Source organism: Passer domesticus, chromosome W, assembly GCF_036417665.1.
Source record: "Passer domesticus isolate bPasDom1 chromosome W, bPasDom1.hap1, whole genome shotgun sequence".
In the NCBI taxonomy this organism is placed as follows: Eukaryota; Metazoa; Chordata; class Aves; order Passeriformes; family Passeridae; genus Passer; species Passer domesticus.
In genome coordinates, this window is record NC_087511.1 from 17,279,297 (window position 1) to 17,296,130 (window position 16,834).

Below are 16,834 nucleotides of genomic sequence, written 5' to 3' on the forward strand. Positions count from 1 at the left end.
GTTCACAGTTTTATCTGTACAGAGAAAAACCAGAAAAACTTTCAGACTAGGAGATTCTCTTTCACCAAACACTCCTTCATATTCCACAATTAAAATATTTCCAGTAAGTCTGGTGATGGCAGAGAGCATCAGCCTCCAGGAAAGGGCCCTTCATCCAAACATCAGCATTTCCCCCCCGTGTTCGTCCTAAAAGGTTGTTTTCAAAGCCACTCCACTTCGGTACGTCCACTTGTAAATTCCTCACCCCGGCAACGCTTTCAGCATCGGGTGTTTCAGTTCCTGCGATGCGGCCTATTTACACCCACACAGATGAACACGAGCGGTAACAGTAACTCCAGGAAGTGTCTCAAATCTGACACATCTCATCCACGGGGGCAGGGAGGTAAAGGAGGACGGGACTGCCACCTTTGTGAGTTCATTCTAAGACGCCTTTTTAAGCCTCCCTCCTAGGAGGTGTTATTTTGCAGTCCTCCTTCATATCCTTAAGGAAGGCAAAAATAAAACCCAAAACGTGTTCTTTTCAACGGTCAATTCATCACAAATCGCTAGCTGCCTTCCTTTCAGCGCAGGCTTAAGCATAAACTCCGGTCTTCTTCATCAGAAAGGGAGAGAAGAAAGAAACTGAGGCAGTAGTTGAAGGGGTGGGGAAGGGGAGAGAGTCACGCAGCGGAGACTCAATTGTGCCCGCTGCTGCTAGGCGAGGCAAAGTGGAGGAAATCACTCCAGCTGTAGCAGAGTTACGAAGGGAGCGGCAGGGAGCAGCGCAGTAACGGCGGCGGAAGCGACGCTGGTTGAGTGAGTAAGAAAGGGGAAGTTGTTGGTGTTTGGCGCCGGTGGAGGGAGTAATTCCTGCAGCTGTACTTCCGGTCGGCATTTTGTTCTGAGAGGGAGCGAGACGCACACAGGGGATCCTTTCCTTTTCTTTCCCCCTCTCCTCCTCGTCTTCTTCCTCTTCCCCCCCCCCCCCCCCCCAACCCCCCGGTACCGACTCACGGCTTACTCCGCTCAGGCCGTTCCCTCCTCCATTCTCCTGCACTCGCATGTACAGAGGGAGCAGCGGCCCCTTGGCAGCTGCCCTGCCCTCCCCTCCCCCACCCCTACCCGGCGGCTTGGAATGTGTCTCGGAACCGGTTTGGTTCGGCCCGTGTTGATGTTGTGAAGCAGGCTCGGAGAAAAAGGGATTTGTCTTGGCCGCTCACCCCCTGGCTCTACATGTTCGCTGCACTGAGGAGGAGACGGAAGAGGAGACAGCCCCCCTCCCGGCCCGGATTATTGTTGTTATATTATCTCCCATCCTCCTCCTGCTTGGCGGTGGTGGCGGCCGCGGCCTAGCAGCGGCGACAGCTCCTCTGAGGAGGGAGGGGGCGGATTTCTCTCCCCCTCTTTCGAATTCTCGTCGGATTCGGACGCCGATTTGCTCAGGTAATCCCCATTCATCTCCCCTTCCTCTCTCTGCCTTCTCTAGCAGCGGGCCGGGCCTCCCGGCCCAGCACTGCCGGGAGCAAAGGGGATCCTGCTATCCGGGATAGAGGGGAGTAAGTAGTGACCGGAGGTGTTTATTTACCAGCCCCCTTTTCTGCTCGATCGGGTCTGTGGGAGGAGATTAGTTCTTTCCGGGCTATCGGGAGGCCCGGGCCCGGCGGAGGGCGCAGGCCCGTCGGCCAGCGCATTTACTCCAGTTCGGGGATTAGAAAGACGAAGCGGTTTCTCAGTAACAGGCCTCAATCTGGAGAGGAGCAGGAGGAGGAAACAATACAATTAGCCGCAAATGTGCACTGATCCTTTGCCATATTTACAACTTCTGAAGTCGGGGGCGAAGTAAGTGGAGGAGTAGGGAAAGAGAGAATGTAAATACCCAGGAACAAAAATACCAGCTCTCTTTGCTATTACCTTCTCTTTTTAACGAACTCTGTTCTGAACATTTAAAACTTCGAGGGCACATGTATTTATAATGTAGAAGTTTCATTTCTACATAATATTGCAATTGATTAGTGTGTTAATCACTGACTATAGCATAAAGCTAGTGCTTGCTACATGACTGACACAACACGGATGCCCGCAGACCTAGAAAATACAGGTAGACAAGCATATTGTGTCTGGTACTCCACACAATCTCCATGTGCGTGTGCTGTATACATTACAGGAATATGTATCAAATGCAGATGAAATACTATTTTATGCTCTTAAGCAGAAAATGGGAGAGGGGTCATGTGTAGAGTGCTATGTTTATGACGTTTCAGGGGTCAAGGTGAAGATGAGATCTTAGCCTAAGTATTTGAGAATCAATAGTAAATTTAATTAAGTGAAAAGTAAGAAACGTTTAAAAAGTGTCATAATTTCTTATCAGGCCATATTCCTTTGAGATCCTGAGGTCGTTATTGGCTATTTGTGTCCATGATGTTTAAGTATGTAATTAGTTGTCATTTTAACAGGTCAAATGTGTTTTGTAAATGAGTGATTAAATGCCAGCTCTTTATTTATAAATGGTAGCTAATTTAGAGTAAGGTAAATCTTGGAGTTACTGTGTGGTAGAGTTCAGAGTGTTATTAAAAGTTGAGGTAGATTTAAAATAAGCACCCTGTGAACTAATAAAAATACTCATACAGAAATTACATAATTGAGGGAAATTTTAAGATACCAAGTTTCATATAGAAAAGAAATGTGTAAATGGCAAACACGTATCAACATTGCAGAATTTGTCTATTTTTCAGTAATTTTTTTAGTTGTTTAGATAGATCTTGTAATAATAAGTGGTAATGAATTTCTGGTATATTGTGTTTAGAGTCTTATAAACTCTGCTATCGTGTCTTTGAGTACCCATATACTTGTTTAAAAGGGTGAAGTCAATATAGCTATCATGTAGGTGTGTTTTTAATGCTGTAAATCCGTGTAGTACTCAGTGGTGTGTCCATGATTTGTATTGGTCAGAGAGCAGTTTGAATTTTAAAAAGCCTGAAGATCCTGCTGAGCCCCAATTCCTTCCTTCCTTCCTTCCTTCCTTCCTTCCTTCCTTCCTTCCGTCCGTCCGTCCGTCCGTCCTTGTGCTGCCTGGTCCTGTTGAACACTGCAACAGGGCCTCAGGCCTATGTGTGTGGAGGGAAACCATTTACACTTTGAAAAAGCAGCTTTTTAATTTTAAACTTTGTGAATTGCAGAGGGAGCCATTAGTTGTCTCTAACTGCCTCTATCTCTGTGTGTAGTTGCATTGCTGTTTTGTTTTGGTCCATGGTATGCATAGAGGCCGAGTGTAACTGCTTTACAGGACAGAAAGTAGTTTTAGTTCTTGGGTAGTTTCATCATCAAGAAGGGACACGAGCTCATTTGTTTCTTTTGTCCATCCTTCATTTTAATAAAAATGGGTTAGCTAAGCCATTGTTTGAACTTTTCTGACTTATTTAAGGAGGTTTGCTTTAAATATATATGAGCAGGAAATAAGCTACTGTAGTTATGTAGTTCCTGTCAAGTTTATCTTGCCTGGGTTGTGTTTATGATGTGCTCTTTTTTTCTTAAATCAGAAAACATGCACTTTTCTGGTATGAAAAATAGGTGTATTTATAGAGGAAACTTAAGATGATGCCTATTTGTAATGAAGTTTTTTGTTTGCTTTATTTGTTCTGAGTCATGTGTGCTTAATCCTGAATTAGTTGCACCATCACAGTTTATGTAGTTGTAAATTTTTTTGTCATAAAAATATATTTAACATGCAGAAATACTTAATGTGGAAATGTTTATAACATGACTTATTTTTTGTTTAGATCGTATTTTTAGCACATTTAAAGAGTGTGTGTATGCGAAGCATGAACCATCACTTTCATACTCCTTTTGCCCTAGTGTTAGGAGTTTATATTGGTCTACTCTTTTATCACAAAAGCGAACTGCTTAAGGAGGATGTAGTTATTTTATTCATGTTATGGAAATACAAAATTATTCTCGAGGTGTTAGTTGTAGCAATTATTTCAATTGAAAGAGGAAAATATTTTCTTGTTGTTATTTTTATTTTGTGCTTTTGACTACTGTGTACAGTTTGAATGTTTCTTGTGTACAGATTTTATTTCTTTGCTTCTTTAAAACTTTCTTTTAAAGCTGTTTTTATACTTCTTTTTTAAAATAATTTTTTTAACATTTTGATTTCGGAGAAACAGAACAGCATTAGAGAAGCAAAATTATACCCCTAAATAACTAAAAAAGTAAACATTGAAAAACTTTTTTTCATATTAAACTCTCTAAGTTGGGAAAAATTATAGAAAAAATGTATTGCTTTTAGTATGTGTATCACTTGGTTCTAAGTGTTTTTCCAATTGGAGATCTCAAAATTCTTTAAATGGTTAGATATTTTCTTTTTCAGATTATTTCTCTGTCTTGATTTGAAGCACATTATTTCCTGAAGGCGTGTATAAGTGTAGACAGGAAATGCATTTTACAGGAGCAGTTAAAAAATGCTGGGCTGCAGTCAGGGACTTTGATAAGGAAACAGCAGACTAAAATTGCAGAAATAAACTTAATCCAGCTCTCTTTCCCCGTACACTGGGCCTTTAACTACATTACTGTATTTCCCCCTTACCCTTCTGGTCCCAGTTCAGTGCTTCATACAGTGCATGGGAAATCATAGCTGACTGGTATACTGTTATAACCCACTTGATATATTTGTTTTTCTTCGTAATTGTGCAGCCTACTGCTTTACCTGCTGTATGCCATCCAAATAGTTAATGAATGCTGAAGTGTTTCAATCTATGAATTTGTAGGAATGATCTCAAAATACATATCTGTACTTTATGAACATTGGAGGGGTTTTTTTTGCACATCTGTTAAATATTTTCATTTTACAGATGGAAGACTGAAATTCAGTCAAATAGCAAGTTAACGCAAGATTTATAAGCAATTTTCAATTTGATATGCTTTATTCTTGAGATTTGTAGAGTTACTTTACAGCACTTAGGAAGTTCATAGCATTGTTTTCTTTGACTTAGTGGTTGTGAATGCTCTGCATTTCAACATATCAAGCTCATTGTTTCTCGTGGTGGATTCCTAAGAAGTAGAGAATGGGTTTTTACCCATGTCCTTAAAACATCTATTCATTTTCAGCTGTCTTGATCATGCCAAGAGCTGGAGAGGAATAAATTCTCTGTCCTGAAAAATTAAAAATAATCATCTTCCATATTGTGAAGAAACCAAAATCTCTTAAAGTTTATCAGTAAGAACGGAGACAAGAACTAGATAGTGACCCAAATCTCTCACAAGTAATTAAAACGGTGTGTCTGCAATATTGAAAGCAATTAATTTCGAGCAGGAACTAGCAACCCTGGAGAGAATGCTAAGCATTGGTTATTGGCTGTTAGGAAAAGAACTCTGCCTCTTAAACAAATAATTGTTGTAGTTGGTGTAAACTGGTTGAATGGAAACCTCTGCAGCCTAGTGGTCAGACCATTTCATTCTGATGTCAATTTGTTGTCCAGCTGCTGTATGGCTCTGTTAGGAAAGCAAGACTGTTCACAGGTATAGTAAGCATGTTCCTAACCAAAACATTGCTTTTGGGATGTAGGAAGTTCAGGTTCAAATGTCTAATCTGTATCAGACAGAGAAGTTGTTGAGCTTTTCTTCCACCATCTGTCTTTTTATGTTCTAAGCATGTGCTCCAGGCATGACCCAGAGACTGTGGATATATTGTGGAACAGGTAGGATTTTAAATTATTTCTTTCCTTGTGATAGAATTTTTTTTAAGAAGAGTTATTTTTTTTACAAATTGTCAGTTTCCAGCAAAAATTCTCTTGGATAGAAAACTTTTAAAAATTTATTTGATCTATTAACCATTTTATTCAATTTCCTTAGTAAAAAAATCTAGTGTCCCAAAGAAAGAATCTCCTTTTTTGTGTAACTCTGATTTGTTTAATGATATATATGTCATGCCATATATGAGGCAGGGATCCTGTGAACAACAAAAACAATATATGATCATTGAATGAATGACTATTATAATGCACAAGGGACTGAATTGTAGGTGTAAGTAACCATAATTTTCACATTTCTTAATACTTGAGTGCTTGGTTTTATAGTTCTGATTTTTTTTCTATCTTTTAAAAAATAATGTAATTTATCAAGCTTCTTGAATGTGAACACATCTGTGATAAGGGTTGCATTATCTCTCATGTTTGAGCTAACAATCTCTCCTCTGTGTTGACCAGGCACTCAGAGAGGATTAGGTAATGAGTTTTTAAAATTTTATTTCCAGATCTTAGGTTTTGATAGAGACTGTTCCACTGTCTTGTATGTTATTTTCCATTTAATTATGTTGCTTCCTCTTTTTTCTCCAGATATGCTTTCTGGATATTAATGATAGGGGGTGTTGTGCTTTAAGCCCAGCTGGAAACTAAACCCCATAAAGCTGCTCCCCTCCCTTCACCCCTTTGGGTGAGAGAGATAAAAGGCAGAAATTCTGAGTTAAGGACAATTTACTGGAAACAGCAATGAAATAAGAAAAATGAACAGTGACAGCAACAATATTAATAACTAAAGTATACAAAAAGTATACAAAAAAGGGTGATTTACATCCAAAAAATGCTCACCAAGCCTGAGCTGACCTGGCACGGCACGCCCCCGAGACAAAGAACAAAATTGCCCTCAGACCTTCTGCATGCATGTTTTTTCCCCCAAGCCTGAGACAATGAAAAACAATGGCTGACAAACCCTCTGGTCAGGACCAGCGTTACCCCACCACTCCATTTGCTCCTTGCTTCCCTTGGAAAAGGAAGAGAAGGGCTACAGACCTGCTGTGCCACCTTTTTCTTTCCCTGAAGTCACGCCCCCTTCTTGGAAGTAAGAATCCTTTAGTTCTGCTCCCTAGCAATGATGTGCATGGTATAAAATAACAACCTAGACACGCCCACACGGCTCCAGGCTTCGCCAGTCCTTGGCCAAAACTAGGACAGGGGAAAATTTAGAGATCCCTCATTGAATGCTGCATACAGTAACTACCTTTGCATGTGTAGAAAAAATAAGCTGAAACATGCTTTTTTCAGTCTATAAGCTGGGAAAATTTTGATAAGACTAATAAGACTGTGGTGAGAACTCATGGACAGTGCCTTGTACAGATCTAAAATCAGTTTGATTTTTAATTTTTTTTTCCTGAAGAGAAAATTAAAAATCTGCCTGATGATTTGTCTGTTAAACTCCTAGTTCAAACTGAGACTGTTGGGGTTTTTTTGGTTTTTTTTTTTTTACTACAGTACATTCTAGGTTGTTTTTTTTTTTTAAATAAAAGGAAATTATTCTTTTTTTTTTTTTCCTACTAGTACTCCCAGTGATGATTTGTTATTCCTGGCAGGTTCCTTAAAAACTGTTATTGAAGCATAATCTGTAATACAGAAAAACTTCAGTATATCCTATGAAAATTTCACAGTTATAAGCAATTCCTAGCAATCTGTTCTATTATACTAAACTTTCATAGCATCATAGAATGGTTTGGGTTGGAAGGGACCTTCAGGACCATCTCATTCCAACCCCCTGCCAGGGGCAGGGACACCTTCTACTAGGCCAGGTTGCTCCAAGCCCCATCCAACCTAGCCCAGAACACTTCCAGGGATGGAGCAGCCACAGCTTCTCTGGGCAACCCGTGACAGTGTATCGCCATGCCAATAATGAAGAATTTCTTCCCAATATCCCATCTAAACCTCTTTCAGTTTGAAGCCATTCCCCCTTGTCCTGTCACTCCATCCCCTTGTAAACAGTCCCTCTCCAGCTTTCTTGTAGGCTCCCTTCAGGTACTGGAAGGTGCTCTGAGGTCTCCTTGGAGCTGTCTCCAGGCTGAACAGCCCTAACTCTCTCAGCCTGTCTTAATAGATGTGCTCCAGCCCTCTGAGCATCTTCATGGCCCATCCTCTGGAGTCACTCCAACAGGTCTAGGTCCTAATGTTGGGGGCCCCAGACTAGAAGCAGTATTCCAGGTGCAGTCTTATGAGTGGAGGGGTAGAATCATGGTATCATTTAGGTCAGAAAAGACCTCTAAGATCAAGTCCAACCATTAACTCATCACTGCCAGGTCTACCACTAAACCATATCCTCAAGATCCACATCTACATGTCTTTTAAATGCCTCCAGGGATGGTGATTCTACCACTGCCCTGAGGAGCCTTTTCCAGGGCCTGATAACACTTTCTGTGAAGAAATTTTTCCAAATATCCAATCTAAACGTTCCCTAGACCAACTTGAGGCCATTTCCTTTTGTCCTATTGCTTGTTCCCTGGGAGAAGAGCTTGACCCCCTCCTGGCTCCACCCTCCTTTCAGGGAGTTGTAGAGTGAGAAGGTTCCCCCTGAGCCTCCTGTTCTCCAGGCTAAACACCCCCAGCTCCCTCAGTCACTTCTTGTGCTCCAGACCCAGCTCCATTGCCCTTCTCTGGACTCGCTCCAGCACCGCAATGTCTTTCTTGCAGTGAGGGGCCCAGAACTGGACACAGCACTTGAGGTACAGCCTCACCAGTGCCGAGTACAGAGGGACAATTGCTGCCCTGGTCCTGCTGGTCACACCATTTCTGATCCAAGCCAGGATGCCATTGGCCTTCTTGCCCACCTGGGCACACACTGGCTCATGTTCAGCTGCTGTCGCTCAGCACGCCCAGGTCCTTTTCCTGTGGCCAGCTTTCCAGCCACTATTTCCCAAGCCTATAGTGTTGCAGGGGGTTGTGTGACTCAAATGCAGGACCTGGCACTTGGCCTTGTTGAACCTCATACAATTGGCCTTGTCCCATTGCTCCAGCCTGTCCAGATCCCTCTGCAGAGCCTTCCTGCCCTCCAGCAAATCCACACATGGGGATTATGCTTTCCCTTTTCCAGTCAGTGGGAACTTCACTGTATAGCCATGAGCTCTCAAACAGGATGGATAGTGACTTAGCCACTTTCTCTGCCAGTTCCCTCAGGACCTTTAGATATGTCTCATCAGGTCCCATGGACTTGTGCATCTTCAGGTTCCTTAGGTAGTCTTGAACCTGATCTTCTCCTACAGTGGGTAGTTCTTCATTCTCCTAGTCCCTGCCTTTATCTTTTGCAACTCAGGCAGTGTGGCTGGAGAACTTGCTGGTGAAAACAGAGGCAAAAAAGTCATTGAGTACCTCAGCCTTTTACATATTCTGGGTAAGCAGGTCTCCTGTTTCCTTCTGAAGAGGGCCCATATTTCTGTAGTCTTCCTTTTATCACCAATGTACCTTTAGAAGCTTTTCTTCTTGCCCTTGATGTCCCTGGGCAGGTTTAATTCTCTCAGGGCTTTGGCTCTCCTAACCTGATCCCTGGATGCTCATTGTCTCTGTCTTCCTCCCAGGCTACTTGTCCCTGTTTCCACCCTCTGTTGGCTTCCTTTTTGTGTTTGAGTTTGTCCAGGAGCTCCTTGTTCATCCATGCTGGTGTCTTCTGGCATTTTTGCCCGACATCCTCTTTATTGGGATGCATCACTCCAGAGCTTGGAAGAGGTGATCCTTGAATAACAACCAGCTTTTATGAACCTCTTGTCCCTTCATAGCTTTATACCATGGACTTCTATGAAGGCGCTCCCTGAAGAGACCAAAGTCTGCTTTCCTGAAATCCAGGGCAGTGAGCTTGTTGTGTGCCCTCCTTGCTGCCCTAAGGATCTTGAACCCTACCATCGAGCTTCACATTCCCCGCCAGCCCCTCCTTGTTGTCGAGAGCAAGGTCCAGCATAGCACCTCTCCTTGTTGGCTCCTCTGTCACTTGGAGGAGGAAGTTGTCATCAACACATTCCTGGAACCTCCTGGATTGCCTGTGCCCTGTTGTGTTGTCCCTCCAGCAGATGTCAGGGTGGTTGAAGTCTCCCATGAGCACCAGTGCTTGTGAATATGAAGCTGCTCCTATCTGTCTGTAGAGGGCCTCATTGGCTCAATCTTTCTGGTGAGGTGGCCTGTAGCAGACCCCCACTATAAAATCACCTGTCCCTGTCCTCCCTTCAGTCCTGACCCATAAGCTCTCGGTCAGCTCCTCATCCATCTTTGGGCAGAGCTCCGTACATTCTAGGTGGTCATTGACATAGAGGGCAACACTGCCTCCTTGTCTTCCCTGTCTGTCCTTCCTGATACAGACTGAAGAGCCTGTATCCTTCCATTCCAGCACTCCAGTCATAGGAGTCATCCCACTATGCTTTCATGATGCCAGTAAGATCGTAGGTGTGTGCACGTCTCTCATTCTTTCTGTTTATTCCCCATGCTGCGTGTGTTTGCATAGAGGCGTTTTAAGTTGGGCCCTTGATGAAGCTGGCTTACTGGCTGGAGTGCCTGGAATTCCTTGGTGTTGTCCTTCAGCTGCTCTCCTGCTGACCTGAGATGCGTCTCCAGGCTCTGGACATTTCTTGCTGGCATTAAACTGGTATGAGTGGGATGGCTTGAAGTTCCCCTCAATGTAGTTTAGTTTTAAAAGTGCCCCATAGAAATAGCATCAGATATCAAAGAGATTAAATTTGCTGTACAGAACTTAGAGGTTTTATTATGACATTAACCTTGACAGAAAAAATTCCGTTTCATTTCATGTACATGGTTATGACATAAATATTCTGTAAATCAAGTTATGTACAGGTTCATTAGTGAAGTTGTTTGTCAAATAATGCTTTTAAATCATACTTCTGCAAATTAATTCCCTTCAGTGCATTTACATAGGTATAATTACTTGAAACTGATCTATATCAACATATTTGCTTCCTTAAATAAGTTAGAATTTCAGTTGGACTTTCAGTAAGTTTGTCCCTAAATCTTAGGGTATTAAAATATGATAAAATATTTATTCACTGAACTCTTTTATGAATTGGTGCACACAAGGCTATTTAAGAAGCGTTTTTTTTTCTTTTAATAATATATAATATTTTTGTAGAATAGTTTTACCCTGTGAAGACCAATAATAGTTTTAATGATTGTGTGATAGTTGCTTAGCATTGTTCTTGTGGTTAATTATGATAAAACCCAAATTGTTGTTAAACATTTTATGAATCTTTGTGAGTTAGAGATGGTTTTATTTTTGGGGAGTGGGGTGGGTTGTGGCCCAGAGTGCTCATTGCAAAGATATACTGGTAGGCTTTCACTTGTGATTTGTTTTCAGTAACTTTCTGCATTCTGGACACAGTTTAACAAATTCAGTGCTCATGTAGCTTACATATTCCTCAGTGGTATGTTAATATAGATGTTAATTAGCTTTAGATAATGTGAGAGAATTTTTATAATTACCTGTGTGAAAGGCATATAGATACTTTTCCACTGAAAAGGATAGAACTATCTTTGAAAACTTGCCTTAATATCTTTTAGAAATAAGAATCTCCTACTCAGCAGCCGATGTCTTAGGAGATATGGAAAAGGATGTTTGCTGTCAGTAAACACTGGGAATAATTAGCATTGGGAGGGGCTTGAGTTCTTTGTAACATGAGCCTGGAAAACAAATGTAAATGAATATTTATATTCAAGGCAAATTTATGCTAACAGCAGTACTCTATATAGTACTAAACTGCTATTTCACATTATCCAATATTATCATGTGTGCCAAAGCATGCAGTCATGTCAAATGTATGATCTGTGAAGGCCACTTGTGGTTTTACAAGCTTTAATTTATGGTTGCCCATGGCAACTGTTAAAGACAGAAAAAAGGGTGATGAATTGAGAATTCTCCCTGGATCATGTCCTGTGAGTTTAATGTGAAGAGTTTAAATTTTTTTGAGAAGATAAACAGCCTGTTCTCCCAAGAACAGATATTTTGCTTGATACTCTCCTCAGTTGTGTGTTTTATCACAGAGGTTGGTGCTAAGGTAAGATATTACACTGCTGGAAAACAGGAATGGAACTCAATAGTTTGAAAGCCTGGGTAAATAGCTAGCAAAAGATAGTATCCCTACCCATGTAGGTGCCTCAGTGTCAAATGAAAAAATGAAAGATGGGGAACTGAGAACTAGCTACTCTTTATTCCTACTTGAGTGTATATGTTAATCTTGATGCAAGTTTAAGGTAGTTGAGGCTTGATCCATTTCAGTCATTTCTGGTTTCTGTTTAAAATGCATGTGAATGAAACTAGAAGAGTATTATGCTTAATTTTTAATGCTTCTGTATTGCCAGAAGTTTCCCTTAAATGTGTAGTCTCTGGGGCTCCTTTGTACTAAAGTAATTTCCAGTTTGGAAAAAAAGAATATTGATTCTATACTTCTACAATAGCAAAGCTGTAGACAACTGAGAATCTTTTCCAAAAGTAGCCTGTGACTTGTGAAATTATGTTAATGTTTCACACTAGAAAGATTGAGCTATCTCTCTAAAATGTGGGTGTATATCACTTGCATCCCAGGGAAGAATGCAAAGATCAACTTTAGTTTTCCCTTGCAGGTGATGCTCTACATATATATAGAAACACTGTGCTCAATATCTTACTTTGTACACACTTATTTTCATTTGTCAGTGAGTGATGGTAGGCAAACAACTATAATTGTATTTTTCTCATAACAGAATGACCTGAAATACATAGAACTTATTTTGGGATATTTAAAAATGTTTAATTTTTGAGTAATTAAAAGATATAGTGATGATAATCCCATTTCAGTGGGGTTTTTATGTTTTTTTTTAAACATATGTAAAACTCTGTGACATTTAAAATGTAATTTATCTGCATTTTAAAATCTATCCCCTTGCTAGAAAAGAATGGATACTTCATTGCAAATTGTTGCAGTTGAACAAATTATGAAAATAAAGTGCTCAACATGCAATTGTGTAAATTCTATTAAAATTTTAAAAATAAGCATTACTGAGTAATCTAGTCTTAGTTTATTTATTTGATTTATCTGCATGGTCAATTGTGGCTGTTCATGTATCTGTAGCATATGGCTTACAGTTCACATTTGCCGTAGCAACAGCTGGGATAATAGTGCTGTCTGAATACTGTAGTAGTAAGCTTTGTTTTAAAGCCTCAGAGAAATTGAAGGGTATAATTAGCCTTTTCTTTCACAGTAGTGAGCTTTAGATCCTTAAGAAAAGAAGATGGTAGTCATTTAGAGTCAAATGTCTGGAGAATAAAGTACATAGAAGGTAAGCAGAACATCTGTAGGTTGGATACAGAGATGGAAGGATTCAGTGTGGATTGTTGTGGTGTGATCCTGCGAGGACTAACTTTATGGAGCAGTTCTTGGGCCTTCTCCAAATGCCCATAACATAGCTTGACAGTTTAGTCAGTAACTTGGAACAGTGTGGCCTAAGACTTGCTTCTTTTTTATTTTAACATATCCGTTTAGAATTTACATGTATTTATAGGATGCCTGTGGTTTTTTATTAATAAAATTATATCTGCAACTCATACAAATAAAGAAAATTCACAAATATGGGAATGCAGTTTTTGTGTTTTAGTCACTAATTGATGACCAACTTTCTCATACTGGAAGGTGTTACTTATAAATCATGAAAAAATATTTGTCATATATTAATGAATAGAAAAGTAGTAGCAATACATTTATCCTCTCAGATTTTACCAGTCACTTATTCAAGGAAGTAATTTTAAGACAACTTTTTTCTTTTACTATGTAGTTTGTTGCCATATTTTTTTTGTCAATGTTATTATCTCCTTACTTTTGTGAGAGCTTATATATTTGATATAATTTTGATATGCTTTCCAAAAAAGACATATGAACACTTCAACAATTGAAGTTAGAAACAGGTTTAACTAAACTAAAACGTTCTTATAATGAGACTTGTATTTCTGCATTTCTTTGGTGTTATTTTTAATATTCTACTTAAATAATTTTTTTTTCCTTTTTCATTAGTAGTCTTACTCATCTCTCCCTCTCCCTCCTCAATTTTGAAATCAGCTGTTTAATCATTAACTCACTTAAGGCAATGAAGAAGCCACATCATGAGAGACCTCTCTGGAGGGGGGGGGGGGGGGGAATTAAATTCTTGTTCTGTTTTACTTTGAAGCATTGACAGAAGAGGTTGGTTGGGTGGAATATAAGTCAAGCTGTCTTTCTCTGGTTTGTGTGTTATTACAGATTAGCAAATGAGAGCTTTGCAAGTGTGTGACATGAACAAGATGGAAAGACTTTAGTCCCTTTCGTACCTTGCAAAATATGAACATATTTCAGCTTAGGTGAGGTGGGCAAGTTTGTGGGAGAAAACTTAATTTCTGAGGAGGCATGTTTGATGATTTGCAATAATTACAGTTTGTTTTACAGTATTGCATTTTTAAAATTAAAAATATTTTAAAATGATTTAGGAATACTGACTTTCAAAGTCTGTTATTAAAATAGGTCTTGAGAAATGCTTTAGCTGATTGGAAGATATTAACAATTATGATGATTAGAGAGATAGAGCCCTTCTCCTATGAAGACAGGCTGAGAGAGTTAGGGCTGTTCAGCCTGGAGACAGCTCCAAGGAGACCTTAGAGCACCTTCTAGTACCTGAAGGCGGCTGAAAAGGAAGCTGTAAAGGGACTCTTTACAAGGGGATGGAGTGACAAGACAACGGAGAATGGTTTTATAATGAAAGAATATTGGTTTTGATTAGATATTAGGAAGAAATCCTTGACTGTGAGGGTGCTGAGGCCCTGGCACAGGTTGCCCAGAGAAGCTGTGGCTGCCCCATCCCTGAAAGTGTTCTGGGCTAGGTTGGATGGGGCTTGGAGCAACCTGGTCTAGTGGAAGGTGTCCCTGCCCATGGCGGGGGGATTGGAATGAGATGGTCCTGAAGGTCCCTTCCAACCCAAACCATTCTATGATGCTATGAAAGTTTAGTATAATAGAACAAATAGTATAGCTCTGCAAGTATCTTTTTGTTTCACTATATCTCTTATTTCCTTGGATTTTGGGGAAGTATGGAGCTGGATTTGTTTAGTCTGGAGAAAAGGAGGCTCAGGGAGGACTTCATTGCTCTCTACAACTCTCTGACAGAAGGTTATAGTGAGGTGGAGCCAGTATCTTCTGCCAAGCCTATGATGAGAGGACCAGAGGAAGTGACCTTAAGCTGAGACAGGGACGATTCATATTAGATATCAGAACAATGTTTTCTCTGTTTGGGTGTTCAGGCAGTGAAATAGGTGGCCCAGGGAGGTGGTGGAGTCACCATCCCTGGAGTTATTTTCGAGGTGTCTGGATCTGGCGCTGGGTGATGTGGTTTAGTGGTTACAGTGGTAATGCTGGATAGGCAGTTGGACTTTGATGATCTTACAGGTCTCTTCCAACCTTGATGTTTCTTCGATTCTATTCTATCATTATCATTTTTGAATATGTTGTCTTGTTTGCTTATTTGTGTTTACTTATAGCAATACTGTAAATAGTGTGAATCTTCTCTCTGTAGGGTATTTTGTATGGTTTCAATGATATTTTTCTCCACAGCAAAATAAAAAGAATGCATGGCGTCTCTGATGAAATTTCCTGAAAAGTTATGTCAGAAAAAATATTTAGATTGACATTTGAAAACAACATAGTGATATTGATGGAAGAAAATGCATTCTAATTTAAGGTCTAGCACACTTTGATTTTAACTAGTGTTTCATTTTAGAAATCTTTTAATGGTGTAAAGCTGAAATGCCTTAGTTCTGTTATTTTGAAATAAAGTCTGTTTAAATGGAAACATTTTCTAAGCTATGTCCACTTTGACAATTGACAGTTTTCAGTGAAACTTTCTAATTAAAAAAATTCTCATTCAGTTTAATGAACATCTATCTGACAATCAGGATCTACATAAATCCTTTCTCTCTACCCATTAATGGTAAGGGAAGTGGAATTTTCACCAGTGTCTTTCCCTTGTACTTTATTTATAAGGACCTTATATGCTGTAATGTAATTTGAATAATGTTCTTAAATTTCTGTCTATCAAATGATTTTTCTTTTGTACATATATAAGATAGTAGCCATTAGATCTCTTACAGATCTTGTATGTGCTTCTTGTCTTACCTGTTATTTTATAGCTCCTATCACAGTCCCCTTCAGAGAGCCTTAGCTTTGATCTCACAGATTATTTTAAATTTTGGTAAATAAGCAGGTATACTAAGAAGATGGCTACGACTTGTGGAGGAGGTTCAGTCATCTTGGGTCTAATGTGGTTTTTTTTTGGATATCCCTTTAGCAAACAGAAATTCTCTGTTTACCAGATGTGAATTTAGAAAATGCAGGACAGAGGGTTAAGATGCTAATAGTTCATTTTGTCGCCTCTCATCCATAACCCTATCCACTGTGCTTCTTTTTGTTAGGTTTGTATGATGGCAGTGGTCACATGATTGTGCAGTTTTCTATCTTCAAGACTGCTACCCCTAAATTTCCTTAAGCTTAAAAAAATACTATATGTACAGTGATTATATCAAGGCCAGCTAGGGAAATTATGGCAGTCAGCAAAGTATAGCTTTATAGCTGAATTTTCTAATTTCTTGTATTGTAAAATTGTCAGTTTAGTTACAAAATTTTGTCAGCATAATACTTGGAGAGCATAAAACCCATTAATATAAGCTTTTGTGGATACCGTGTCATGGCAACTAAGCACCACGACTTCTTTTCTTCCCCCTTCAGTGTGGTGTGGGAGGATTGGAAGGGTAAAAGTGGGGGGGGAGCCCCAAAACCAGAGAGGAAAGTAAAACCAATGAAAACAAGTGATGCAAATGGAACCAATTGCTTGCCACCAACTGACTGATGCCCAGCCAGTCCCTGAGTAGCAGCCCTGCAACAACCTCCCCCCTACTTTTATTGCTGAGCACGATGTCACGTGGTCTGGAATATCCCTTTGGTCAGTTGGGGGTCACCTGTCCTAGCTGTGTCCCTTCCCAACCTCCTACACACCCCCACCACCCTCCCCAGTGTGGCCGTATGAGGAGCAAAAAAGGTCTTGGCTCTGTGCAAGCT

General features: G+C 40.1%; 1 protein-coding gene across 3 annotated transcripts in view; it reads left to right on the plus strand.

Moving 5' to 3' along the window:
- The first annotated feature begins 970 nt into the window (after positions 1 to 970).
- Positions 971 to 16,834, plus strand: part of LOC135289153 (nipped-B-like protein) — a 171,166-nt gene continuing 155,302 nt past the window's right edge. For 2 of the 3 annotated variants that reach the window (XM_064402560.1, XM_064402562.1), the window contains exon 1: positions 971 to 1,422. The gene's annotated coding sequence lies outside the window, so the exon portion shown is untranslated. The remainder of the gene's footprint in view (positions 1,423 to 16,834) is intronic. The other variant, XM_064402563.1, reaches the window with a different exon arrangement.